The following is a 27,415-nucleotide window of genomic DNA, read 5'->3' as shown; positions in this document are numbered from 1 at the left end:
TTACTAATTTGAACATATACTCTCCTTATAAGATTTTATTTTAGTCTCTATTTTGTTTTTAATTTTTATTTTAGTCCATATATTGATTTATTTTTACTTTTTTTTAATCATTGGATTAATTTCACTTTAATCCTTATACTTATATATTATTTATTTATTTATTTTCAAAAAATATTTTTGACTAATTTTTACTTTTTGATTTTTATTTTGATCCTTATATTTATTTATCCCTAGACTAATCTCACTTTTGATCTTTATACTTATTTGTTTTTACTTTTTTATCCTGAAAAATAAATATTTTTCTTTTATCATATTATTCGGTTTTGGTATTTATTTTTAATTATTTTAAAATAGAATATTTATGTATTTTCTTTGATTTATTTTATTTCAATTTCTTCAGTTTCATCGTCTTTTGATTTTAATGGTTGAATAAATTGATTTTCATTCTGCATGTGATTAATTTATTAATATAAATACATGTATGTATAGAAATTATTGTTAAAAACACAACTCTAGTTTATTACCTCATTTGAATCAAACAGCCACAAAGGGAATCATGAGTATATCATTCCCTTTGTGGAACCGAAACAAACACACAAAGGAATTCAGGGTCATTCCATTCCATTCCATTCTCCTTATTTCCCTTTCTTGATTCCATTCCGTTACCCATCTGCAAACCAAACGCCCCCTTAGTGTTTAACCCGAATATTCTTTCATTTTCTCCTTGTTTTATAAAGAGAATCTTTAAGATTTTGTTCCTTCAGAACAATTAAACACAAAATTATAAATTAAGGAAATAAATTAAACATTTTAAAATATACCTAGTCTGAACAAGCAAACTGGAATAGGAACTAAACCATAATTGATTAATTACTTAATCTGTTTTTTTAATTTCTCTCCAAATTAATTTAGAGTCGAAAAATTAGGATAAATTAGAGATTATTTCCATGAATGTAATTATGGAAATTGCATATGTTTTCCTATATAAACAAAGGCCATAAACCTTTGATTTACACCATAAAACTCCATTGAAATCATTCAGCAGCTAAGGTATGTAATTTTCTATAATTTTGAAACTTTTTTTCTGTTCATAATTGATTAATCGATTTTATTTTGAATTTTTTTAGATGGTTCATAATTGATAGAGAAAGAGAGTTCTCGAATCCAAACTTACATTAAGAGAAAGAAAAACTTGGTCAAGAAAGTTATTGAATTGTCTATTCTATGTGATATTGAAGTTTTGTTGATAACCTCTGGACCTAAATTCAAATATCAACCGATCATGTTAGAGTCAGTGTGGCCGAAAAATCCAAATCATGTCAGATTTCTCATTAACAAGTACAAGATGAGTAGATCTGTGAAGTTAAGACCTCCGTATACTGTTTGTGATTATTTCTCGGAGAAGTTAAGACCTCCGTATATCTGTGAAGTTAAGTATCCTTCTTGGGATGGTTGTCTGAATAATTTTTCAATAGATCAATTAAAATTGATTGCGGCTCGATTGGATTATAAAATTGAAGATGCAGATAAAAGGATGAAAATCTTGAAACAAGATAAAATTATGAACAATTTGACGGCAGATTATTATGATTTTCCCTCCTTTGCATCCTTGTTCTTGTATGGATACCTTTCTCTCTTGGCCTGAAGACATTGTTTAAATTTGTATCGTTGACTGGCGGAGGAGGCCAGAGAATAGGCTTTCCCCATCTTTGACGCTTCTCCTTCCAGTAACTATAAACGAATGACTGAACTTGAGGTTGCATTGCCTCAATTGCACCATCAATTTGTAAGAATACATGAATAGGGGGAGTTCGAGTTATTATGAGCCCACCAGCTCTTTCTCATGCTTTATGATCCAACATTTCCAGCTTAAAAAGAAAAGTTTCAAGCCTTTCAGGCAGAAGATTCTTTCTTTCTTTGTTGAATTCTTTAAGCCAATCTTCATCTTCATTGTCTACATCATACTCAACATATACTCTCCCTCGGCTCCAACTCCAGCTTGAGCACCCCTAGCTCGTAAATAGGATTTAGGTTGAGTGAAAGTGCGAGGATAATCTCAGCAGCATGTTCCTAGCAATTTTTTTCCCAAACGTACGTGTAAAATCGACCCCCCAACCGAGTAATCTTGTATTCGCCACTGGGCTTGATGTGATATTGGTTATGAAAAAGAGATAATAACCAAATCAACAAGTTTTCCCGATCTATCTTAAGGAATTAATAGAATCAAATAACAAACATAAATTGGTGATAACAAACCAATCCCAAAGAATTAAAGACAATGAAAGGAGATCTGACCTTACACCTTCGAATAATTAAATTGGAACCTGAGTGTTTGGCGATTCACAAGTACCTTACCAAAATACTTGTTCACGATCAAGATAATATTGCAAGAATGATGACCCGGTCTCTCAAGCTCACAATAAAGAATTCAATACCGGATTGAAAATAATTCCCAAAGGAAAAGAAGAACTTTTGTTCATAAAAATATTGATTTCTGATTGATAAAAATAATGAAGAATACAAGCCTTTATATAGGCTACAAAATAAACCTAAACCTAAACTAAAAAGGAAGTTGAATCCTAGTGCACCAAGGTAAAAGCAATCCTAATTAGACAAGGAAAAACATTAAATTCGTTTTTGTCCTTTAGAGCCCAATTTCAGCCCACTAATTAACATTATTTGGGCCTTTTAATTAGCTAGAAATAAGCCCAATCAAACCTATAAGGTTATAGCATTAATTTTAATGAGTCCCAATGGGTTTTGCACATGCCAAACACATGCAAGTCCAAAGCTTCTCTTAAAATATGATCAACCTTTTTACATATCACTATTATGGGCTTGGGCTTGGATACAACACAAAAACACACCATCTTTAATGACTTCGCTAGAATTCATTCCTTGTTTAAAGAAGCTCAAGATGAGTCCATTAAGCATTTGTTGGTCTTTCTTTGCACGATTCTTCGTCATAGGTCCAATTGACAGCTCCAATGGATCCCTCATGCTTCTACTAGGCTCCTTAACTCCAAGCTCCTTTGTTCCATGCTCTTGTGCTTTTGATATCACATCATTCCCTCTCTCTTGAAAAGGATTTGTCCTCAAATCTTCATCTCCTACGTCAAACAAAGATAAATCAGCCACATTAAAAGTTGCATGCACACTATACTCACCTGGCAAGTCGAGCTTGTAGGCATTATCCCCAATTCGTGCGACTACTTGAAATGGACCATCGCCTCTAGGATGTAGCTTTGATTTTCTCTGAGCGGGGAACCTTTCCTTGCGCATATGCAACCACACCCAATCACCGGGTTCACATAGAACACATTGTCGACCCTTGTTAGCTTGCTTTGCATAATGCTCATTCTTCTTCTCCAGTTGTTGTTTCACTTGTTCATGTAACTTAAGCACCATTTCTGCCTTTTTCTTTCCATCTAAACTTTTCCTTTCATCAACAGGCAAAGGGATCAAGTCTAATGGTGTCAAAGGATTAAAACCATAAACAATTTCAAATGGTGAGAAGTTAGTAGATGAATGTATAGCCCTATTATAAGCGAACTCAATAAATGGTAGGCATTCTTCCCATGACTTAAGATTCTTTTGAATAACTGCCCTAAGAAGTTGTCCTAAAGTTCTATTTACTACTTCGGTTTGACCATCAGTTTGAGGGTGACAAGAAGTAGAAAACAACAGTTTAGTCCCCAATTTATTCCACAAAGTCTTCCAAAAATAGCTTAAAAACTTAGGATCTCTATCACTAACTATACTCTTTGGCATCCCATGCAGACGAACAACCTCTCTAAAGAACAAGTTAGCAATATTAATAGCATCATCAGTTTTATGGCATGGTATGAAATGTGCCATCTTAGAAAAGCGATCTACAACCACAAATATGGAATCATTACCTCTCTTAGACCTAGGTAAAGCCATCACAAAATCCATGGATATAGCAGTCCAAGGTTCATTCGGCACAGGTAATGGAGTGTATAAACCATGAGACATAACTCTAGACTTAGCTTTCTTACAATTAATACAACTAGCACATATTCTTTCCACATCACGTTTCATATGAGGCCAAAAGAAATGTTCAGAAATCATGTCCAAAGTCTTAGCAACCCCAAAATGCCCCATCAAGCCTCCACCGTGGGCTTCCCTCACAAGAAATTCTCTATGTGAACATTTAGGCATGCATAATCGATTATCTCTAAATAAGTAGCCCTCATGTCTATAAAATTTTCCAAAAGCAGTAAGTTCACAAGCTTTATAAATAGATGCAAAGTCTAGATCATCAACATATAATTCTTTGATATACTCAAATCCTAAACACTTAGCATGCATCACATTCAATAAGCTAACTCTCCTACTTAATGCATCAGCAACTACGTTTTCCTTCCCTTGCTTATACTTAATCACATAAGGAAACGTCTCTATAAATTCCACCCACTTGGCATGTCTTCGGTTCAATTTTTGTTGACCCTTAAGATGTTTCAAGGATTCATGATCGGTGTGGATCACAAACTCTTTAGGCCATAAATAATGTTGCCACATTTGCAAAGCCCTAACTAATGCATAGAGTTCTTTATCATAAGTGGGATAGTTTAAGGTTGCACCACTAAGTTTTTCACTAAAGAAGGCTATAGGTCGACCCTCTTGCATTAAAACAGCACCAATCCCTACTCCCGACGCATCACACTCAATTTCAAACGATTTATCAAAGTTTGGAAGTGCTAAAACGGGGGCAGAAGTTAGTCTTGCCTTAAGCATCTCAAAAGCATCCTCTTGTGCTTTGCCCCACTTAAAGCCAACATTCTTTTTTATTATCTCGGTTAGTGGTGCGGCAATGGTACTGAAGTTCTTCACAAACCTCCTATAGAAACTCGCCAAGCCATGAAAGCTCCTCACCTCGGTAACTGAATTTGGCGTTGGCCACTCTTGAATGGCTTTCACCTTTTCAATATCAACAGAAACTCCTTGTGCTGAAACAATAAAACCCAAAAACACAACTTTCTCCATGCAAAATGAGCACTTAGAAAGGTTAGCGTATAATTTCTGTTCTCTCAAAACATCTAATACAACCTTAACATGTTCTATGTGTTCTGCCTCAGATTTAGAATAGATAAGAATGTCATCAAAATAAACAACAACAAATTTACCTATAAACTCTCTCAAAACATGATTCATTAATCTCATGAAAGTACTAGGTGCATTTGTTAAACCGAAAGGCATAACTAACCACTCATATAAACCATGCTTAGTCTTAAAAGCCGTTTTCCATTCATCTCCTAATGACATGCGAATCTGATGGTACCCACTCTTAAGATCTATTTTAGTGAAAATAACAGCCCCATTTAATTCATCCAACATATCATCTAACCTAGGGATAGGATGACGATACTTTACCGTGATTTTATTGACGGCTCTACAATCGATGCACATCCGCCAAGTTCCATCTTTCTTTGGTACTAGGATGACTGGTACAGCACACGGACTCATAGATTCACGAATCAACCCTTTTGCCATTAGTTCCTCGACTTGCCTTTGTAGTTCTTTTGTCTCCTCAGGGTTACTTCTATAGGCTGGTCGATTTGGAATTTGTGCTCCGGGAACAAAGTCAATTTGATGCTCAATTCCTCGAATCGGGGGTAACTTATTAGGCATCTCTTCGGGGAATAAATCCTTGAATTCCTGCAAAAGAGGGGAAATACTAGAAGGAAGGTTAGACTGACTTACAGAAGATAAACAAAAACTCTTACAATAAAATAATAATAAATTTTTGTTTTCAAAATCAGCTTGCTTTACATCCCTCAATTTAGCATATAAAGATAGATTTTGGCTTTTGTTAATGCTCCTCTCTTTTTCTCTCCTCTCACCCTCATTTCTCGACCTCACTAATGCCTTTTCACTCACCTCTTCTCTCTTCACACCCTCACTGATTTTATCACTCTTATTTTCTCTCGCCTTAACCTTTTCCCTTCTCACAGATTGTTCTTGTAACATTCTTTGCATGTAGAGCTGATCTTCAAACACTTCAGCATGTGATAAAGGTGGCAAAATATACTTCTTCCCATCCTTAGCAATAGTAAATTTATTTGTTCGACCATGATGTAGTGCTGATCGATCGAATTGCCAAGGCCTCCCCAATAACACATGACATGCTTGCATAGGTACTACATCACATAATACCTCATCAGAAAAAGAACCAATAGAAAAGTTCAGAAGCACCTGTTTAGTAACTTTGAGTTCGTTACTATCATTCAACCATTGTAACCGATAAGGATTGGGATGTGGAATTGTTGATATCCCTAATCGGCTTGCTAACACATTGCTTACCACGTTGCAACAACTTCCTCCATCAATAATTAGTAAGCATGTTTTTCCAAGTATGTTGCAATGAGCATGAAAGATGTGCTCTCGTTGCTCAATGTCACCACTCACTCCCATCTTCAATGTTCTACGAGTGACTAAGTTAACTCCATGTCCTCCTTTACTATCCACCTCTTCTATATCACTACAATCTTCTAAGGTGGGCATATCATCTGATTCATGTTCGGACTCACTTTCGGATATTAACTCACCATGCTTCATAACCATCGCCTTTTGATTCGAACACTCTCTTGCATAGTGCCCTCTCCCTTGGCACTTAAAACACACAATTTCACGAGTTCTTGTGGGTTTTTCAGTAGTTTTGTATTTTGGAGTAGTTCCACCAATTTGCAACTTCCCAAATGCTTTTGAATCAACCTGAGGCGTTTGGTCACTTTTAGAGCTAAATTCAGATTTAGTTTTGAAATTACCTCTTGGATCTGACTTCCATGGAGTGGAAGTAGTGCCTTTGAACTTTGATCTCCCTTTCTCAACCTCTTGAAGTTGTCTCTCAATTTTTATCGCTTTATGGAGCATCTCGTCCATGTGGAAATAAGTTTGTAGCTCAAGAGGGTTGCGAATCTCCCTCTTCATTCCCATGAGAAATCTAACCATGGTAGCTTCCTCATCTTCTTGTATATCAGCTCGGATTAGTGCCATCTCCAATTGTTTGTGATAATCTTCAACAGATTGGTTACCTTGAGACATAGATTGGAGTTCTTTCAACAGCTCCTTATGATAGTGAGCCGGCACAAATCTCTTTTTCATGACCTTCTTCAATTCACCCCATGTTCTTATGGGTTCATCACCATCTCTTTTTCTTGTGCGCTTTAATTGGTCCCACCAAACAGCCGCATATTCAGTTAGTTCGGATACTACAAGTTTCACCTTTTTCTCCTCCGAATACTCATGTATGTCAAAGATGGTCTCAACCTTTCGTACCCAATCAAGATACGCCTCTGGGTCACTAGCTCCTCGAAAAGTAGGCATTTTAAGTTTGATAGCATTGAGATTACTATCTTTTCGATCATTACCCCTTTTCCGGTATCCAAACTGCTCCTCCTCTTCAGACTCTGATAGTTCATCATCAAAATTCAATCTCCCTCGCCCTCCTTTCTTTTGGCTTGATTTCTTTTGGTTTGAAACCAAATCAGCCACAATAGCCCCTAACCTCTTCATCTCACCTACAATAGCTTGTTGCCATTCTTTAGAATCAACATCGTTAACGTTGTCCTTTTTAGGTTCGTTAGACATGACAAAATATATAAAGAATGAAAGAAAAGTGAAATCTAGTCTAAAGCAAGAAAAGAAGAAAAAGAAAGTAAAAGAAGTACCTCACAACCGGTTCAATCACTCTTTTATATTATCTTGATAGATCACAAGGATTATCTCGGGTAATATAAATGCCAATGAAGCAAAAGAATGACAAAATAAAGTAGAGCAGAAACTAGAAGCAAAGAAGACTAATATTGTAACGATAACCAAAGTTTAGCACACTAAGAATAGAATAAAAGACGATTTTCGAAGAAGAGACAAATGTTTGAAAGAAATTTTAAGAATGTGTGTTTAGCATGCAAATTCTAGAAAACTTGTAACTTTAGTACAAACAATGAGCCGATTTTTTTTTTTTCCTTTTTTTTTTTTTTCCTTTTTTTTCTTTTTTTTTAAACTAGATTGGAATTGATTAACAAATTAAACTTGCACTAATGATTTAGCATGCAAAAAAAAATTGAAGAAATTCACACACATAAATGGGTTTGGCTAGTAAGAATAGAATCCAAAAATAATCAGTTCGCTACAACTAAGAACCTAAATAACTAGATGAAAAGATATGAGGAACTCGATCAATAATTAAAGACTCTAGATTGGGGTAATTTTTTTTTTTTTTTTTAATTTCGACAAACAAAACAAAAACAACAAATTCCTTAAGAGCCAAAGCTCTGATACCAATTGATGTGATATTGGTTATGAAAAAGAGATAATAACCAAATCAACAAGTTTTCCCGATCTATCTTAAGGAATTAATAGAATCAAATAACAAACATAAATTGGTGATAACAAACCAATCCCAAAGAATTAAAGACAATGAAAGGAGATCTGACCTTACACCTTCGAATAATTAAATTGGAACCTGAGTGTTTGGCGATTCACAAGTACCTTACCAAAATACTTGTTCACGATCAAGATAATATTGCAAGAATGATGACCCGGTCTCTCAAGCTCACAATAAAGAATTCAATACCGGATTGAAAATAATTCCCAAAGGAAAAGAAGAACTTTTGTTCATAAAAATATTGATTTCTGATTGATAAAAATAATGAAGAATACAAGCCTTTATATAGGCTACAAAATAAACCTAAACCTAAACTAAAAAGGAAGTTGAATCCTAGTGCACCAAGGTAAAAGAAATCCTAATTAGACAAGGAAAAACATTAAATTCGTTTTTGTCCTTTAGAGCCCAATTTCAGCCCACTAATTAACATTATTTGGGCCTTTTAATTAGCTAGAAATAAGCCCAATCAAACCTATAAGGTTATAGCATTAATTTTAATGAGTCCCAATGGGTTTTGCACATGCCAAACACATGCAAGTCCAAAGCTTCTCTTAAAATATGATCAACCTTTTTACATATCACTATTATGGGCTTGGACTTGGATACAACACAAAAACACACCATCTTTAATGACTTCGCTAGAATTCATTCCTTGTTTAAAGAAGCTCAAGATGAGTCCATTAAGCATTTGTTGGTCTTTCTTTGCACGATTCTTCGTCATAGGTCCAATTGACAGCTCCAATGGATCCCTCATGCTTCTACTAGGCTCCTTAACTCCAAGCTCCTTTGTTCCATGCTCTTGTGCTTTTGATATCACATCAGGGCTGCCATGTATTTCCATATGAAGAGTTTTCTTAGTGAAATGTACACTGACATGGAGATGCAAGCTCTCTCAGTTTTTAACTTCGATCCTCCACTCCATCAAAATAATGGTTTGCTCTGATCTTGGAAGTGGATAAGCCTGCCCTTACTCGAACATTTTGTAAAAAATAATAATGATAATAATAATGAGTAGGCTGTCACTGGGACCAAGGGCATTAGACATAAACAGGACGATGAAACTCCTACTTGTACCCGTGAATCTCAAGGCATTACGACAGAACTTTCTTTCTTTCTTTGTTGAATTCTTTAAGCCAGTCTTTATCTCCATTGTCTATATCATACTCAAACATACTCTCCTCCAGCTCCAACTCCAGCTCGAGCTCCCCTGGCTGGCTACTTTCTTTCTTTCTTTCTTTGTTGAGATTTGCAGGTACAAGTAGGAGTTTCATCGTCCTGTTTGTCTACTACCCTTGGTCTCAATGACAGCCTACTCATTATTATTATTATTATTATTATTATTTACAAAATGTTCGGGTAAGGGCAGGCTTATCAAACTTCCAAGATCAGAGCAAACTATTATTTTGATGGAGTGGGGGATCGAAGTTCAAAACTGAGAGAGCTCGCATCTCCGTGTCAGTGTACGTTTCACTAAGAAAACTCTTGATATGGAAATACGGGGCAGCGCAGTGGCGAATACAGGATTACTCGGTTGGGGGGCCGATTTTACACGTACGTTCGGGAAAAAAATTGTTAAATCGAACTTGCGTAATTTTTTGTTTTTTTATATATATTTGTGTTATAATTTGAATGCTCAAGAACGAATTTTAACTATTAATGTACAATTTCTCAAAATTAAGTTAGATTTTGTTTAATAGTCCTAACATGTAAAAAAAATGGATTTAGGGAGTGGTGAACATCTAAAAAATTGATTTCAGATGGCCTACCATGCCAAAAAAAAATTAATAAATTGGATTTAAAGAGACCAAAAAAATTAGAAATTTGGATTTAGAGAGGCATAATAGGCCTAAAAAAATTAGAAAAATTTTGAAATTTTGAATCTCGATTTAACAACTATGCATAAGGGTATTTTCATTCTAAATGTTTGTTGGTTGTATCTTAAAAAACAATTAAAATTTGAATCTTCTAAAATCGTTAGTTAGGTCCTAAATTTATATGGAACTACCAATTAGATCCCTCCTTGGAATGAAATAAAATTTTAATTTGTGTTTTCTGTTATATATTATTGAGTAGGCCATTCTTACATATCTTCATTCAAGGATGAATAGCAGTGATTCTAGGCAATCTGATATTCGCCCAAAAAACACATGACGTTTTGATATCCGATGCAACAGTAGTTGAAAAGGAAGACTTGGAAGAAGATTTAGGAAGAATGGTTTAGAGATGATGCCGACACACATGAAGAGGACACTTTAAAAGAAGAATCACAAGGAAACATTATTTGTAGTTTTTTTTTTTTTTTTTTGATGAAGAACTGCTCTTATTAATTAGAGTTGAATAAAGAATCGTTACAAATTAAGTTCTAAATTGGTTGAGGTACATCCTCAATAAACACCATAGGGCTAGTGAAAGGGGTAGCCCAATTGGCTAGTGAGTGAGCTACCTTATTGTCTTCCGTATGAACAAAAGAAAAAACACAAGTACTGAAAATCGAGCTCCACAGAATCACATCCTCATAGAGAAAAAGGAGTCGAGAATTGGGTAATTTCCTGGCTTGGAGACAATCTATTACTATTTTGGCATCAGATTCAATAATAATATTATTGAAGCAACAATCTCTGGCCAGGTAAAGACCCTCAAGAATAGCTTGCAACTCCGCTTCTTCCACTGAACTGCAATTTTCAATAGGCATTCCTGCTGAAGCCATGACTAGTCCCGCACAATCCCTAGCTATCAAACCTACCTTACACGCAAGGTCGTTTTCCCCAAATTTGGCATCGCCGTTAATTTTGACAATGCCGCTTGGGGGAGGATACCAAACTCTTGTAGGGTGAAGGTTTGTAGCCCGAGACTTTTCCGGCATGGACTTGATTATCAAGGCTCCAGACTCGGTGAATTCCTCAACATGGAGCAGTTCCTAGACCTGGCGTAGGATGATATCATTGGGGATCCAAATTCTGTCATGCACCCACTTGTTCCTGTGGTACCATAGTTTCCAAAGCATCGTTGCCCAGCTACTGTGCTCGACTATCGGCAGGGCCTCCAAACACCGCAGTAGCCATGTCTGAATGTCCGACGCTGCTAATTTACTTACTCGCATCGACAGCTTCGCCAATTTCCAGAAAAAACGCGCAGACCTGCAAAACACAAAAATATGTAACATAGATTCATCATCAGTTAGGCAAATCGGGCACGACCTCGGGGTATTAACCCCTCTCGCTGCCAACTTCATAAAGCTTGGGAGGATATCTTTTGAGAGCTTCCACATAAAATGCAACACTTTTGCAGGGCTGTCAATTTTCCAGATTCTATTCTGCAGATCCGCTCTGCCTTCAGACGTTCCCGGTTCGTCATTTCCCTGCCTACGAAGAGCTTCCGCCAAATAGTAAGCACTCCGAACCGTGAAGTTGCCGTGTTTAGTCGGTCCCCAGTATCTAGAATCGCTTGGCTACCTGAAGCTGAGCTTTATTTTCTTAATATCAGACATATCCCCTGGTGTGAAATAACTTCGCAAGGCCTCTTCGTTCCATTGCAATGTATCCGTACTGATCAGTTCCTGGACCATCTTCGGGCGGTAGTCGTTAATACATATCAGAGGTTTTTGCAATTAGATTCATGCACCCAGTTGTCAGACCGCACTTTAACCTAGTCTCCTTTACCAATGTGCCACATGGTTCCGTTATCCACAATAAGTTTTGCCTTGCACATACCTCTCCAAAAATAACTCGGATTCGAGCATCCCCGGGAATTCTCTGGATTCAGATTCGTCTAATACTTAGCTCTCAATACTCTGGCACACGTGGATTCTGGTTTATGCATTAGACGCCACCTTTGCTTGGCTAGAAGGGCTAAATTGAAAGAGCGCAGCCATCGGAATCCCAGGCCCCCCTGTCCTTTGCCTGACAGACTGCCTCCCAAGATAACTAGTGCAATGTGCGCTTCCCTTCCACTCCACCCCACCAAAACTTGCTAATTAACTGTTGGATTTCCATACAAAACGACTCAGGGAGGAGGAAACATGACATAATGTATTGCGGAATCGCCTGTATCACAGATTTAATTAGCACATCTTTTCCCCCTGACGATAGGAGCTTCTCTTGCCATCCCCGCAATCGCTTCTGGACCCGCTCCCGGATACTGGCAAAAACCTCCTTCTTAGATTGGCCAATGATCGTCGGTAGACCGAGGTACTTGGGGAAAGCCCCTGTCTCCTTCACAGCTAAGATACCACATAGGTTTCTTCGGTTTTCCTCAGATACTCCGGAGCTAAAAAACAATTCCGATTTTTCATAATTTACCATCTGTCCAGAAGCCACCTCATATTGGTGCAGACTTAATTGGATTGCCCTAACTTCCTGTTCGTTTGCCCTGCCAAAAATCATGGAATCATCTGCAAAGAAAAGGTGAGAAATGCATGGACTCTGTCTACTAATTCTGATCCCGTGTAGTGAGTTCGCTGCCACTCCCTTCCTGATATTAGTTGATAAGGCTTCAACGCATATCAGAAATAAGTACGGGGAAATTGGATCACCCTGACTGAGTCCCCGATTTGGGTGAATAAGCCCTTGAGGCTGCCCGTTGATCAAAATAGACATGGTGACAGATGATATAGCCATCATTATGAGCTGAACAAAATAAGCAGGGAATTTCATTTGCTCCAAAACATCCCTCAAAAAATTCCATTCCACCCTATTATTTGTAGTTTTTATCATCTACTTTAGATAAATAGTGGAAGAAAACAAAGTTGGACCATATCTTTATCTTTATTTTTCATCAATTAAATAACTTGCACCGTTTTACTTAAATGTGAATCTCGTCAATGTTATGTTTTTGAAAAACGAATAAGACTAACCATAAGAAAATACACGGTCAAAAGTTGATATAATCACTCCAATTTGTTAAGAAAAAAAAAAAAAATTGTTTTATTAAATGGTTTTATTAAATCATATTTAGATGTAATGATATAATCACTCCAATTTGTTAAAGAAAAAAACAGAGTTTTCTACTTTTTGTTATTAGAATATTTTGAGATTATGTTTTTAAGTACAATTTTATGTTTTGTCCCTTTCTCGTCATAATTTGTTTAAATTGTGGAATATGTATACTTTAGTTCTAAATTTAAATGTAAAATTTTATTTTTGTACATTACGGTTAGTTTATAAAAAGAGGTTTTAATTATCAAAATTTAATGATGGTTTAAAAAATATTTATTAAAAGCATATTCTCAATACATTTAATGAACGTACATTATACAATCCTATTATTAGTGAATAAACTAATTTTGTATACATTACGGTTAGTCTATAATAGTAAACTTACATGCAAATTGATTATATAAGAGGTTTAATGGTATGTTTTTACTTTAGTTGTTTTATACAAATTTCGTGGGCTTATTGTTACGCGATTGATGGGGGTCGACCAAATCATAGTCGAAGGGCCCTAACGTGGCACAAGGATAATTAAGTTATCTCTTATTTAGGAGGTGTTTGGTTACCTACTTTTGATTTCATGTTTGCCTTTTCATTTTAAAATGCAGAGTTTTAGGTGTTTGGTTAGACACGTCATGTTTGCATTTTACAGCTGAAAAATAGCTTTTTACAAAAGTAGGGAATCTCTGCTTTTTAGAAAAGCAACTTTTTCCAAAAGGAAACAGCAAACCGTAACAGTAACCAGCAAACAGAAAGTAGCCAAACAGACCCTTAGTTAAATTTTTTTATTAGTGCATGTCTTTCTTAAGGCCCGTTTGTTTCACTTACTGTTTGCTGTAGTTGTTTGTTATTTGCTGTTACGGTTTGCTGTTTGAAAAAACTGCTTTTCCAAAAAGTAGAGATTCTCTGCTTTTGTAAAAGGATGCTTTTCGGGTGTAAAAGGAAAATACGAGATCACTAACCAAACACTCAATACTGCTTTTCAGATGTAAAAGTTAAACATGATGTCACTAACCAAATACCTAAAACTCTCCCTTTTGAAGTGAAAAGGAAAAAAGAGCATGAAAATGAGCAAACAAACACCCCCTTAGTTAGGATTAGGATTCCATTATTGTAAGGTGATTTAGTGTAAGTAGAGTTTTTTATTAATTAGGATTCTATTACTGTGTATGGTACGTTTGTTTTGCCTACTATTTGTTGTTGTTGTTTGATGTTTGTTGTTGGAAAAAGCTGTTTCTGCAAAAAGCAGAGATTTTTTTTTTTTGTGTGAAATGCTACTTTTCACGTGTAAAATGCAAACAGTAAGTCACTAACCAAACACCTAACACTCTTCATTTTGAAATGAAAAAACAAACGAAAATATGAAAATGAAGAACCAAATATCCCCTTAGTATAAATAGCTGGGGCCTTCGACTACAATTTGGTCGACCCCCATCAATCGCAGGCGTAACACTTTTTCAATTAAAATAAATAATAAAAATAATATTACGTTTTAAATTCAATATGTAAAAAATATTTGATTAAGAAGTTGTAGAAAAAAAATTAAATGATTAAAATTTACTATACAAGTGTATAGATGGTGAAAAAATGACAACTGTCACACTCTTTAAAATTACATGTTTATAAGAAAATTAGCTGTAAACCCGTGCTATGCACGGAATTCGATTAATTTTGTAATATTAAAACTATCCTATAAAAATATTAGGAAATATTTAAATAATAGTCTATTCTAATAACATTTTTTGAGTTTACAATGTTAAATAATTTTTATAGATTATTAAATAATTATTTTTAGCCAAAAATTATAATTAAACCCTTAAACCTTATATGTTTTAAGGATCAAACATCTAATCAATTATTTTTTCACATTAAATCATTGATCACTGATTCTGCTATTGATTGGGCCTTTTTTAACTTTGTCGTTGAGTTCGGACAGTATTAGAAAGTCAAATCAAATTTCACCCCTAACACTAAAATCCATTTCTAGCATATATTTCCAAAATCAATTTCCAACTTGAAAGAACGTAATGGAAATCGATTTCTATATTTAATTTTTACTTTTTCTCCTCTAGTCAATAAAGTTATTTTTTATTTTTTATTAGTCCAAATAATGAACCATAAAAAAAAACAAAAACAATTATAGGTCCACCTAAACCTTAAAAGAGCATGTAAAGGATGAAAGTGTAACACTGGTAGCCATTTATGAGAAATAATTTTTTTTACCCTTAATTTTCAAGCATATTTACGGCAAATGAAAAGCTACTGGCAGCTGAAATTAGCAAAAAGCAATATTTTACTGCTGTTTAGAAACAGCAAACCAGAGTGTTTTTTATTTTAACCAAACATGTATATATTTGCTGTTAACATAGAAACAGCAAACTTGAGGAAGAAATATGGAAAACAAACACCTTCTTAATGTTATAAAACCTATAAATTTCCCTAAATTAAACTTCCTGCTAATTTTGAAAACTATGTTAAACATCTTTCTGAGATTCTGATGCAAAATAATGGCCTAGTCAGTGTGTTCCACACTGATAAACATATTGTGAACAGAATATTTGGGTAAAAATGGAAGCCAGGAAAAATAGCCATTACAGCAACCCACTGATAGTTACATATGTTCATGATTGATATTGTTCTGTGTAATTACATATATTATGATAGTGGGTTTGGCTAATTGATATATTAAAGTTATTCAATTCTCTCATAAATAGTTTTGAATTATTTCCACCTGAACAATCAACCCACTGCTTATCAAATGACCTCAAAGAAATTCACTGTAATTCACACATCCACAAAAACTAATCCATCAAGTTAGTCACCAACTTATGCATTTATTGGAAAATAAAACCAGAGCTCCATGCACAAAACAGCTGTAATTTAATTCTACATGAGCTCCAGAATATAAACAAAGGATCGAAACCCAGAACAGAAAAAAAACCTAAACTTAGAACACAATCGCATTGCGATCCATTTTATTAACGAACCCTAACTCAAAACAGTAGAATTAATCAAATGCAGAAAAGCACGTTAATCACTTACCTCTGTTAGAGATTAAAAGGAAATCCTAAGAGATAGAACGTTTGGGAGTGGTTTCTATCACCAGTTTTAGAAACAGTTTTATTAGAGTTAATACCAGATAAAGAGAAGCAAGAGAGAGGAGGAGAAGAAGCACGTCAGGAAAGAAAGAGAGAGGAGGAGAAGCACGTCGGTGGTGGGGAAAGCAGTTTAGGAAAGCAAGAGAGAGGAAAAAGTTTCAGTAATCCTAAATAAAACTCAAAAAAAATGGAGAGAATGCCACATCAGCTTTAAACTCTAAAATTCTGCCAAATCAGCAACCTTAGTATCCTGCTTTTAATATATATATATAGATTGCAAAAACTTTACTAAGGTGCTATCCACTGTTTTTTTTACTACAGTAAAACCTTCATAAATTAATACTCGATAAATTAATAACCTTTTTAAAACAATAATTTCTTCTGTTCCCGACTTGGGCCAGATCACTAATTGTATACTCGATAAATTAATATCTCTATAAATTAATAAAATTTCATGGTGCCAATATTATTAATTTATAGAGGTTTTATTGTATATAGTAAAACGTAGGTAAAACATGAGAAATTGAATGTAAAATCGGATAATTTTGATATTAAAAATTTTAAGTTTTGTGACGTTAGTGTTCCATTTCCTAATACTTAGAGAGCCACGAATGAAATTAACTCAAACACAATAATATAGTAGCAAAAAAAAAATTTGGCTTAATGTATTAAGAGCCCCTGAATTTCGCCTAAAAATCCGATTTACCTCAACTTATAAAGTGTATTGTTAGTTTCTCTAAACTTTGCTTAAAATGATATGATAAACTTCTTAAGTCTATATGACAGAACATGATCGAATTTAGATAAATTGAAATGTATACTAATTTAAGCAGCTTAAAAATAAATATTAATGTATAAATTTATTAATTAATATTAATAGGCGGATCGGACTGAGCCGGTCCATGCTTTTTTTGTAATTTCCAAATCCGTCCAAAAAATAAGCAGGTTTTAATGGGGCTAGGTCTAAAGAATATTTTCATGTCCAAATCCGGTTTAAGAGACATGGACCTGGATAGGCCGAGTAGCTACCTAGGACCGTGAATAGGTCTATTCAAGAGTGATGATTATGTATTAAGCCAAGATTTTTTTTTTTTGATGAATTTAAACCAAGAAATTTAAAAAGGATTTGTATTTATCAAAAAAAAAAAAAAAGATTTGCATAAATGATATATTTCCTTTTCTCTTTGTTTTTTCCTTTTCTTGTTTTATATAGAGAATCTTTATGATTTTGTTGTTTTATAAAAATTACAAAAATAAATTATGGCTCTGTGCTTCTTTTTTTTTTGAAACTAAAGAATTTTATATCAACTTAAATCAGAATAAAAAATATCAAGCAGAAAAGCGGAAGGACTGTCCCACTCACTACGTACAGACTTAGTCCTGACTGCCCTAGCTAGTGTATGAGCGGCCTAGTTCGCTGAACGTCTAACAAAAGAGATAGCTATAAAATCTAAATCTTGCATAATAGAAAGATAATCATGAATAATTTCAGATAAATAAGAAAATTGCATCGATGGTTGTGTGATTACTAAAACTGATAAACAGTCGGTTTGTATTGTAACTCGTCTATGCGGATTTGATTTCAACCAAGACAATGTTTCACGTATTGCCATAGCCTCAGCTAAAATTGGTTCAAAATGCCCCTTAATTGCACCATGCATTGCATATTCACATTGCCCCTGATGATTTCTGAGTAAGAAGACCTATATCGACATTACAGTACCATTGATTCTCAGGTGGTCGTTGCCAGGATGTATTCGCTACTGTTGGACATCTCACTGATACTCTTTGATTAGTTTGCGCATTCCGCCAACTTTCCAATTCCTGTCGAGCTTCGTTTATGATACGACTTGGGGCTGTCTTTCGTTCCCAAACATAAACATTACGTGCTCTCTATAACGACCAAAACACCATTTCTATTCTTTCAATTGTCGGTTTATTCAAACTGTTCACTTTTGTGGCCAGCCAGATCCGTATTATTTTTTAATTGAAGGTTGGGACGCGCAGGCTGGCCGGATATCCCAACTAGGCTGGCACCCCCAGCACAGCCTGCAACCCGAGTATTATTAATAAAAAGAAGAAAGAATACATAGGGAGAGAAAGAAAAAGAAAAAGAGATAAAGAACAAAGAAGGTTCACTTAAAGCGAACGTGAGCTACATTAAATATATCATCAAAAACGAAGCTCTGACAGGGGGGCGGAGCAGATGCCCACCACAACTTCGAAGTAGCTAATAGCCCAATGCTTGCTAGCCGATCAGCAGCTTGATTACCTTCTCTGAAAATGTGAGATGCTTTCCAAGACATACCTGAGAGCTTTTGCAGACAGGATTGCCAATCTCTTCTGATTCGCCAAGGGACATCTCTGGAAAGATTGTTGAGGAGATTAACAGCATAACTAGAGTCCGATTCTATCCATAGCAACCTCCAGTTTCTGCTCGATGCTTCATTGACCGCCATTATAATGGCCTGCATTTCCGCAATATGAGCCGACGAACTCTGCAGAGGAGCCGCAAAGCAACTAATAACAAATCCCCGATGGTTTCTAAAAATCCCACCAACACCAGCTCGACCATTGGGGTTTGAGGCACCATCCGTGTTAATTTTTATCCAGTTTCTCAAAGGAGGGATCCAGCGCACAATTGTGATATTAGGAGCAGGCGGTGGGCGTGTAGTAGCATCCTCGGACACAGCAGATTCCCGAGTAAGTTTCAGCAGCCTGTAGCAAATCATTTGGATTGAAGGGAGGTCTTGCTCAAATATTGCTCTGTTTCTGATAAACCATATATGCCAGACGCAGGTATCAGCCGAGAATAGCCAACGATTTCTGCATCTTTTACTTATTCGGGCATTTCTGATCTGATTGCAGAAATCCGCTAAGGAGAAAATCGAACACCTTACCGAATTATCACAACAGACAAGCCGCCATAGAGTTGCAGAAATTTTGCAGTTGAAGAACAGATGCTCCAATGTTTCTTCATTTTCCTTGCACAGCTCGCACCATTGCGCCAAATTGAAACCTCGGGATTGTAATTTACTTTGTACCGCCAGTCCAGCATGAATTAACAACCAGCAGGTGAGAGCTCGTCGAGGGGGGATGAACGAGTTCCACAACAACCTACTCCAGTCAACTGATTCCCCCTGATTCAGATTACAGTAAACCTCCTTGGTCGAGAGATTTCCAGATTTCGAAGGTTGCCAAATGCACCAGTCCACGGCACCAAAGCTTTCGACTTGCCTGATATTTTCCTGAACGTGAACAGGAAGGGAATCTAAATTAATCCAGCTACCATTATCTCGGTACTTGCTTAGAGGCTTGAAGATTTTAAGTTGCAATTTCATCGGGATGTTCAGCTGATCCGCGATGGCAGGAGAGATCCAACGAGCAGTCCAAAAATTCAAGCTTGAGCCCTTCCCAAACCACCAAACCGTATCTCTCGAGATGGTGTCATACATAGCCCTTAATGAGCACCAGACTGTAGAGTTGTTAATTAAACGCTTCGCCAGGCCTGAGGCTTCCATGAATCTGCTTTTAAGCAAGTTAATGATGAATCCATGCCCATGCACTAACTCCCAACGGAGCTTAGCAATCAGTGCTAAGTTAAACATCTTCAGATCCTTAATACCAAGACCACCATGTCCAGTATTCATACAGCAGCTGCTCCATGGTACCGTGATAAACTTTCGTTTATCCCTATCCCCAGTCCACAAAAAGTTACGAATAGCCTTGTTGATTCTCATAATTAAGTCATGGGGCCATTTGTATATCATAAATGAGTGCACCAGGGCACCAGTCAAATATGACTTGATTAGTGTAAGCCTTCCTGCAATTGAAAGAGACTGCCCTCTCCAAAGGCTGAACCGATTGAGATATTTGTCAATAAGCGGTTGTAAATACCGGGCCCTGGGAGCTCCTTGGAATAGCGGCACACCGAGGTAATTAAATGGAAGGGATACCGTCTGAGATTTATCCCAGTTAATTAATCGCTTGACCAGACATTGCTTCATAGAAATCAAATATCTCTTTAATACATCTCATATTCCTCAGCGAAGCCCTGCAGAATAACAGCATGTCGTCAGCATAGAGGAGATCAGAGGGGAAGATCGCATTTTTGGTATATCGTATAGGGATAAATCTTCCTTCCTCTGACAGTTTGGTGATCCATCTACCCAGGAAATCCTCAGCCAGTCCAAAGGGAGTGGAGGAGAGAGGGTCACCCTGCCTGACGCCACAAGAGCAGCTAAATAAGCCTTTGATACCACCTCCAATCGAGACTGACAATCTAGAAGATCTAAGAATCTCCAATATCCAGTTCCTGAACCTTAGAGAGAAGCCAAAGGAATCAAGCACAGCTAACAAAAAGTTCCAGTCTAAGGTGTCAAAGGCCTTCCTGATGTCAATTTTCAATGTCATGTTGCCCCCAAAGCATTTCTTTTTGAGCAAGTTGACTCCCTCAGAAGCCGCAGCGATGCACTGATGAATGCTTCTGCCAGTTATAAATCCAAACTGATTATCGGATGTAATTTTAGCTGCAATCGGCGCAATTCTGCTCGATAAAATTCTAGAGATAATCTTGTAATTGAAATTTCCCATTGCGACTGGTCTGAATTGATGAATCTCATTAGCACCTTCAATCTTCGGAATAAGAGAAATAATGCTCGAGTTCATTCCAGGAAGCATGTAGCCGGTATCAAAGAAGCTGAGCACCATCTTGCATACATCGGGACCCATAATATCCTAGTAGTGTTGGTAAAATATCCCTCCAAAACCATTTGGCCCAGGTGAACTATCTCTATTCATGCTGAACACTGCATCATGAATCTCAGAAATACTGGGACGTCTAGTGAGGTCCTCATTATCTGCTTCAGTTACATTGCATGGGATGACAACATTAACCGCATCATAGTTTACCTGTCTTATGCTGCCAGTAAAGAGCGATTCATAGTAATTGACAACATGTTGCACAATCACATCTTTGTCATTCACAATAGCGCTGTCAATTAGAAGGCTATCAAGCGAGGAGTGCACCTTTTTAATTTTTGCCGACCGGTGGAAGAAGGCAGAGTTTCTATCCCCAGCAATTAACCATTTTTCCCTGCTTTTGTCTCTAAGGAGCATCTCTTGTCTGAGTAGTTGCAGCTCAAGATCACTCTGAGCTTCATCTTCCTGAGCAATACGAATATCACTAAGACCGTCACTAGAGATGATAGCCTGGACTTCCTCTAACTTTTTTAAAGCAGCAGCAATGTTATTTTCAACTCCCCCAAAGACTTCAATATTCCAAGCTTTGATCTTAGGATGAAGAGTTTTGAGTTTGTGGCAGAGCAGTTGAGCAGGAGGCAGCGAGAGAGTGCAGGAAGACCAGTGATCAGAGACAAGTTTGCGCAGGGATTCATGAGTGGTCCACATGGAATAAAATAGAAATCTTCCCCTAGCAGCAGCTCCGTTAGAACAGGAGAGAAGAATTGGACAATGATCCGATTTAGCCCTAGGTAGAACCGAGCAAAGTATTTTGTCCCAACTGTCAAAGAAACCTTCACTGACCAGAGCTCTGTCTAGCTTACATTCAACATGTTCAGAACCCATTCTTCCATTTGACCAGGTAAATTGCAGACCAGTGCTTTCCGCCTCCGTCAATCCTGCAGCTCCAATGAAATCTCTGAATTCCCGACAGCTTCTGAGTGAGGGAGGTCTGCCAATTTTCTCATGAGCCCCTCTAACAGCATTAAAGTCACCCATCACAACTCTGCTTGCATTATCTCCCATCTCAATAACTGAGTCCCAAAGAAGTCGACGCCTATCAGCCCTGTTATTCCCATAGACAAAGGAAAGTTGAAAATTCTGGGAGCCCAGTCTGCATCTCAGGGTGATGTGTTGCTCATGGTTGTTAAGAATGTCACAGCTGTTAATGATTCCAAATTTGCAGAAAACCCAAATAGAATTGCATTCATTCTTGCCAATGAGTTGAAGACCCAGAGATCTCAAAAAAAGACCAGAAATTCTGTCAAATTCCACCATAGGTTTCGATAAACAGACAAAATCCGAGTGATTGGTATTACATAAGAGCTTTAACGCCCTTTGGGTACCCGAGTTCTGGATCCCTCTACAGTTCCAATACAAACAGATCATGTATATGTGCTATTCAATCGATTCCTTCCCTTTAGACGGGAGTCGACAGATTTAGCCTTTGATTTTTTTCTGGAGGTGATCCATTGACTTCCTTCAGCAGCGTAGACAAATTCAGAGCTGCTGTTTCTATTATTTGATCTAAGCATGTGTTCATTCCACTCAGTAGATTCAGATAGGAAGTTTACCTCATTTGAGTTTTCTGTCCAATTTGGTTCAGAACCACCAGCTTGCAGTGCATTAATCTCTATCGAAACCTTAGCGTCAGCTTTCCCTTGCATCACGTCCTTCCCTTTATGAGCGGAATTGTGCAGGACCATCTGTAGTGGATTATCCGACATCTTATTTTCAGCTTCATTCGACACCTCTGTACCACGAGAATCACCCGTCGCTTGCTTTTCGTTTGCCAAGCCATCCGAGGAAGATTTAAGTCCTTCCTTAGATTTCCCCTGCTTACTGTTTTTTGAGTTCGGACGGTTTAAAGCATTACCATTGCGACGACACTGAGCATGTGTGTGACCAATGGAGGAACACGAGCTGCATACATCCGGAAGGTTCTCATAATCAACATAAACCCACGGTTTATGATTATTAGTGTCAAGTCGAAGCTCAGATTGAATTTCAGGAGACAGATCAATATCAACCAAAACCCTGGCGTAATGACCAAATTCGCCGTTTACAGTATTCTGATCAAACCGAATTGGGACTCCCACCGCCCTTGCTATACTAGCAATGATTCGGGTATCCCAGAATTCCCAAGGCAAGTTATAGATACGAACCCATACCTGAGCAGAGGTGTTCTTGTGCAGATCAGGTCTGAATCCCGGAGTCCACGGAGAGAATCGAATGATGCCAGGTTTCAGAGCAATGGCCCCTAGACCCCAAATAGATTGCAGGGCATGTTCATTTGGCATGATGATTTGATAAAATCCTTTCCCTAGGGATATCAGTTGCCAGTCGAGGTTTCGATTCCAGATTCTATTCAGTTTCTGCTTGAGCTCAGCATGCCTCCATGGTCGTTCTCCTTTATTTAGCGTGACACAACCAATAACCGAGTGTTGAACTGTCTTAATTCTCTCCTCATAGATATCCTGAGGGATACAAATAGACTTGAAGCCCCCCTCCTCGGATATCAGCGGCTGCGATGGAGTCGGAATCGAGGTGTTCCCACTACCTCCTCTAACGGCATCGGCAAAGGAGGTTTTTTGTCTAGGGGTCGAGTGACTAGCTGAGTACTGTGCGAAAGATTTCCTATAAAAAAGGTGAGCAATGGCAAACGGCGAGTTGTCGTTAGCCGGAGAAGACGATGCCGCCATGGATGTAGGTCAGGGAAGAGGCGCCGCCATCATTTGTCTGATTATGTCATCAAAAAAAATCAGCCAGATCCGTATTATTATTATTATTATTGTGGTTAATTACACGGATAGCCCTCTAAATATAAGAAATAAAACACCAATCTCATAAAATTTAATTTCTTAACATGTAAATCATTAAATTTTATATTTAATTTATCCTATAATTTATCCAAATTCTGATAATAACAATCACCGAAAAAAGATAGTAGACACATGTAAATTATAATTTAATACATGACTTAAAAAATAATATATTTTAATAAAATATATATCATTAAACTCAATTCAATCAATTTTACTCTATCATTTTCAATTTCTCACGCTAACATTTAGCAAGGCCAAATGTAACAACCCGCTTCAAAATCTCAATATTTTGGACCTCACGACTTTAAAACGTCTACATATATTGAATACGCCTCTTGCTAATAAGTTTTAGTCACTCTTTCCCCATTTTCGATGTGAGATTCAGTTCATTTCTGCACATATTGACATCCACTCTAGATCGGATTGTTACAGGCCTACCAGCTTCTGTCTGGTTCGTCCCGAACCATACATTGTACATGGAGAGTTAACTCTAATACCAATTGTAACAGTCTAACTCAATACCATGTAAATATTGTGTGCTTTGGCCGAAATCCAATACCTTGGACCTCATGGTTTTTAAATATATCTACATGATATTGAATACACACTTTACTAATAAGCACATTCACTCTTAAGCTTCAGTTCAGTTCTGCCCACATCATCATCCTTTAGACTCGTTCCTTTCTCGGGCCTACTACCCCAATACAACCTACTCGACCAAGTCGTTACACCAAACTAAGTATTTGTTATTATTATTTTAATCCACATGAAAAAATCTGACTTTTTTTTACCAGAAAATAGGAAATCATATAAATGATGGACTCGCGTCCATTTCAATAGTGTTCACAAGCCATTCCGGCACAACAGTTGAAAAGAAATCGCTAGCATTGGAACAAGTAAGCCTGGCTACCAGATGAGCTGCACTGTTAGCTAAACGAGGAATAAAAGCTAATTTAAAATGTGGGTTGGATCTCAACAACATTCGACAGTCCTGTATAATCATTCCGAACTCAGATATATCCTGTTTTCCCGCTAGAATAGCATCGACCACAAGTTTAGCATTAGACTCGAACTCAATAGATGTATAACCCAAATTAGCAAGCCAAATCAAACTTGTTCGAATAGCAAGAGCTTCAATAATGCAAGGTTCTTTGATACCTGGAATAAAACTGCTGCTGCAGAGTAAGAAAGTACCCTTTTCGTCTCTGATTACCGCGCCCATGCCGCTGCTCTTTAATTCTTTGAAGATTGCACCGTCGATGTTACATTTAACAGAACCTGGGTTGGGTGGCTTCCATTTCTGAACCGGAACCGATTGCCTCATAGACCTGATGATCGAATTCTCTTGGGCCCCAGATGCAATGTTGCTGCTCGAAGCCGGGTGACGCCTTGTTTCAACTCCTGATGCCGCTACTGGTTGTCTGGGTGGCTCTCGTTGTTGGTATGTTGTCCAATCATGAACCGCCTCCAAGCTGGTACCCCAGCTAGTATCTGCCAGCCACCACCTCATGTGCTAAAGAACTCTGTTTCTGTGGTCCCATATTGCTTTCAAAGCACAGCATGTTCTGACAATTATCTCCTGGTTTGAGCCACATAAAGCTTGCAAGAGCCATTCTGCCAGATTCGAATTGCCCACGATCGGAGAAGGAACGCCTGCGATTCGCCAAATGTCACTTGCAAAACAACACTTAGTGAATAAATGGTTATCCGTCTCCTCCTGCTCCACACAAACAGGGCATTCAGTTGTAATAGGGACTCTTCTCTGAGCCAATCGAGCTCTAGTTGGTATACATTTCGAACAAATCCGTCAAATAAACTGTTTCAGCTTAGGGGGTATCAACAACCTCCATAATTTCTTCCAACCTTCCTGAGCCCTATTAACATCACCCAAACCCATACCAGCCAGATAGCCTGAGTGCACATTATAGTGCCCATCCTTAGACCAATGCCAGATTCTCACATCTTCCCCAACATTGTATGGCCAAATAATATCACTGATGGCTTGCACTTCTATTTCACTGAAGCACCCAATCAATCTCTCCATATCCCACCCCCTCCCATTCTCCAATAACAGGACCTTAACTGTCAAGTTTTCCAATCCAAGGACTAAAAAGGAATTTATGCAAAAGCCCTCTAAATTAGGTACCCAAGCATCCTCCCAAACTCTAATTGATCTCCCATTCTCCACCCTCCATCTAATGCCTCTTCTCAGTATGCTAAGTCCCTCCCATATAATTCTCCAAACCATACTAGGATTATTGCCTAATTTAGACGAAAGTAAGTCTTTCCTAGGAAAATATTTAGCTTTGAACATTCTACTTACTATAGTATTTGGGAACTTTAGCAATTTCCAACCCTGCTTACCTAACATTGCCAAATTAAACATATGCAAATCCTTAAAGCCCATCCCACCTGAATCTTTTGGCATACATAATTTGCCCTAATCAAACCAATGAATGTTTTTCCTCCCCTCAGGTTTCAATCCCCACCAAAAGGAATTCATTAATTTTTGCAATTCATCACAGATAGATAAGGATAAAAGGAACGTACTCATACAAAAAGTTGGCAAGGCCTGAGCCACAGACTTTAGTAATACCTCTTTCCCCGCTTGGGAAAGGAATTTAAGGCCCCACGCACCAAATTTCTTTCGCAACCTATCCACCAGAAAGGTGAAAATCCGACGTTTGGAACGTCCAATAAGAGAAGGCAGCCCCAGATACTGTCCCGTGTCTAGAGGAATACACACCCCCAAAATCGTTTTAATCTCGTTTCTCACTCCCTCTTGCGCATTTGAGTTGAAAAAAATTCCTGATTTGTTCAGATTCATAGCCTGCCCTGACGCCACTTCATATTCAGACAAGATTTCCATCACCTTTCTAGCCTCAGTTACGGATGCCCCAAAGAATAAGAAGCTGTCGTCTACAAAGAAAAGGTGTGTAATTGTCGGTGCCCTGCTGCAAATCCGACATCCTGAGATAAGCCCTTCACTTTCAGCTTTCCTTATTAGTTTAGATAAGACTCCAGCACACAGGATAAATAGGTAAGGTGACAATGGATCTCCCTGTCTTAGACCCCTTCCTGGGATGATCTAATCAGAATTGTCCCCATTCACTGCAACTTTATACTTCACTATTGTAATGCATAACATCATCCAACGAATCCAGATTTCGTGAAAGCCCATCCGAGTCATAACCTCTTTCAGAAATTCCCAATCAACTCTATCATAAGCTTTGCTAATATCAATCTTTAGGGCAACCTGAGCATTCTCCCCTCTATTCAATCTTTTCATGAAATGTATACTCTCAAAGGCCACCTGAACATTGTCAATTATGGATCTGCCTGGGACAAAAGCAGATTGAGTATCTCCAATAATTTGAGGAAGGATCTTTTTCAGACGATTAGCTAAGGATTTGA

The 27,415-nt window shown here is 37.4% G+C and overlaps 1 protein-coding gene across 1 annotated transcript in view; it reads left to right on the top strand.

Moving 5' to 3' along the window:
• Positions 1-27,415, top strand: part of LOC136216621 (uncharacterized) — a 39,092-nt gene that overhangs the window by 3,035 nt on the left and 8,642 nt on the right. The window lies entirely within an intron of this gene.

This window comes from Euphorbia lathyris, chromosome 2 (assembly GCF_963576675.1).
Source record: "Euphorbia lathyris chromosome 2, ddEupLath1.1, whole genome shotgun sequence".
In the NCBI taxonomy this organism is placed as follows: Eukaryota; Viridiplantae; Streptophyta; class Magnoliopsida; order Malpighiales; family Euphorbiaceae; genus Euphorbia; species Euphorbia lathyris.
Note: the sequence above shows the minus strand (reverse complement) of the source record. Positions and strands in the feature narration are given on the sequence as shown.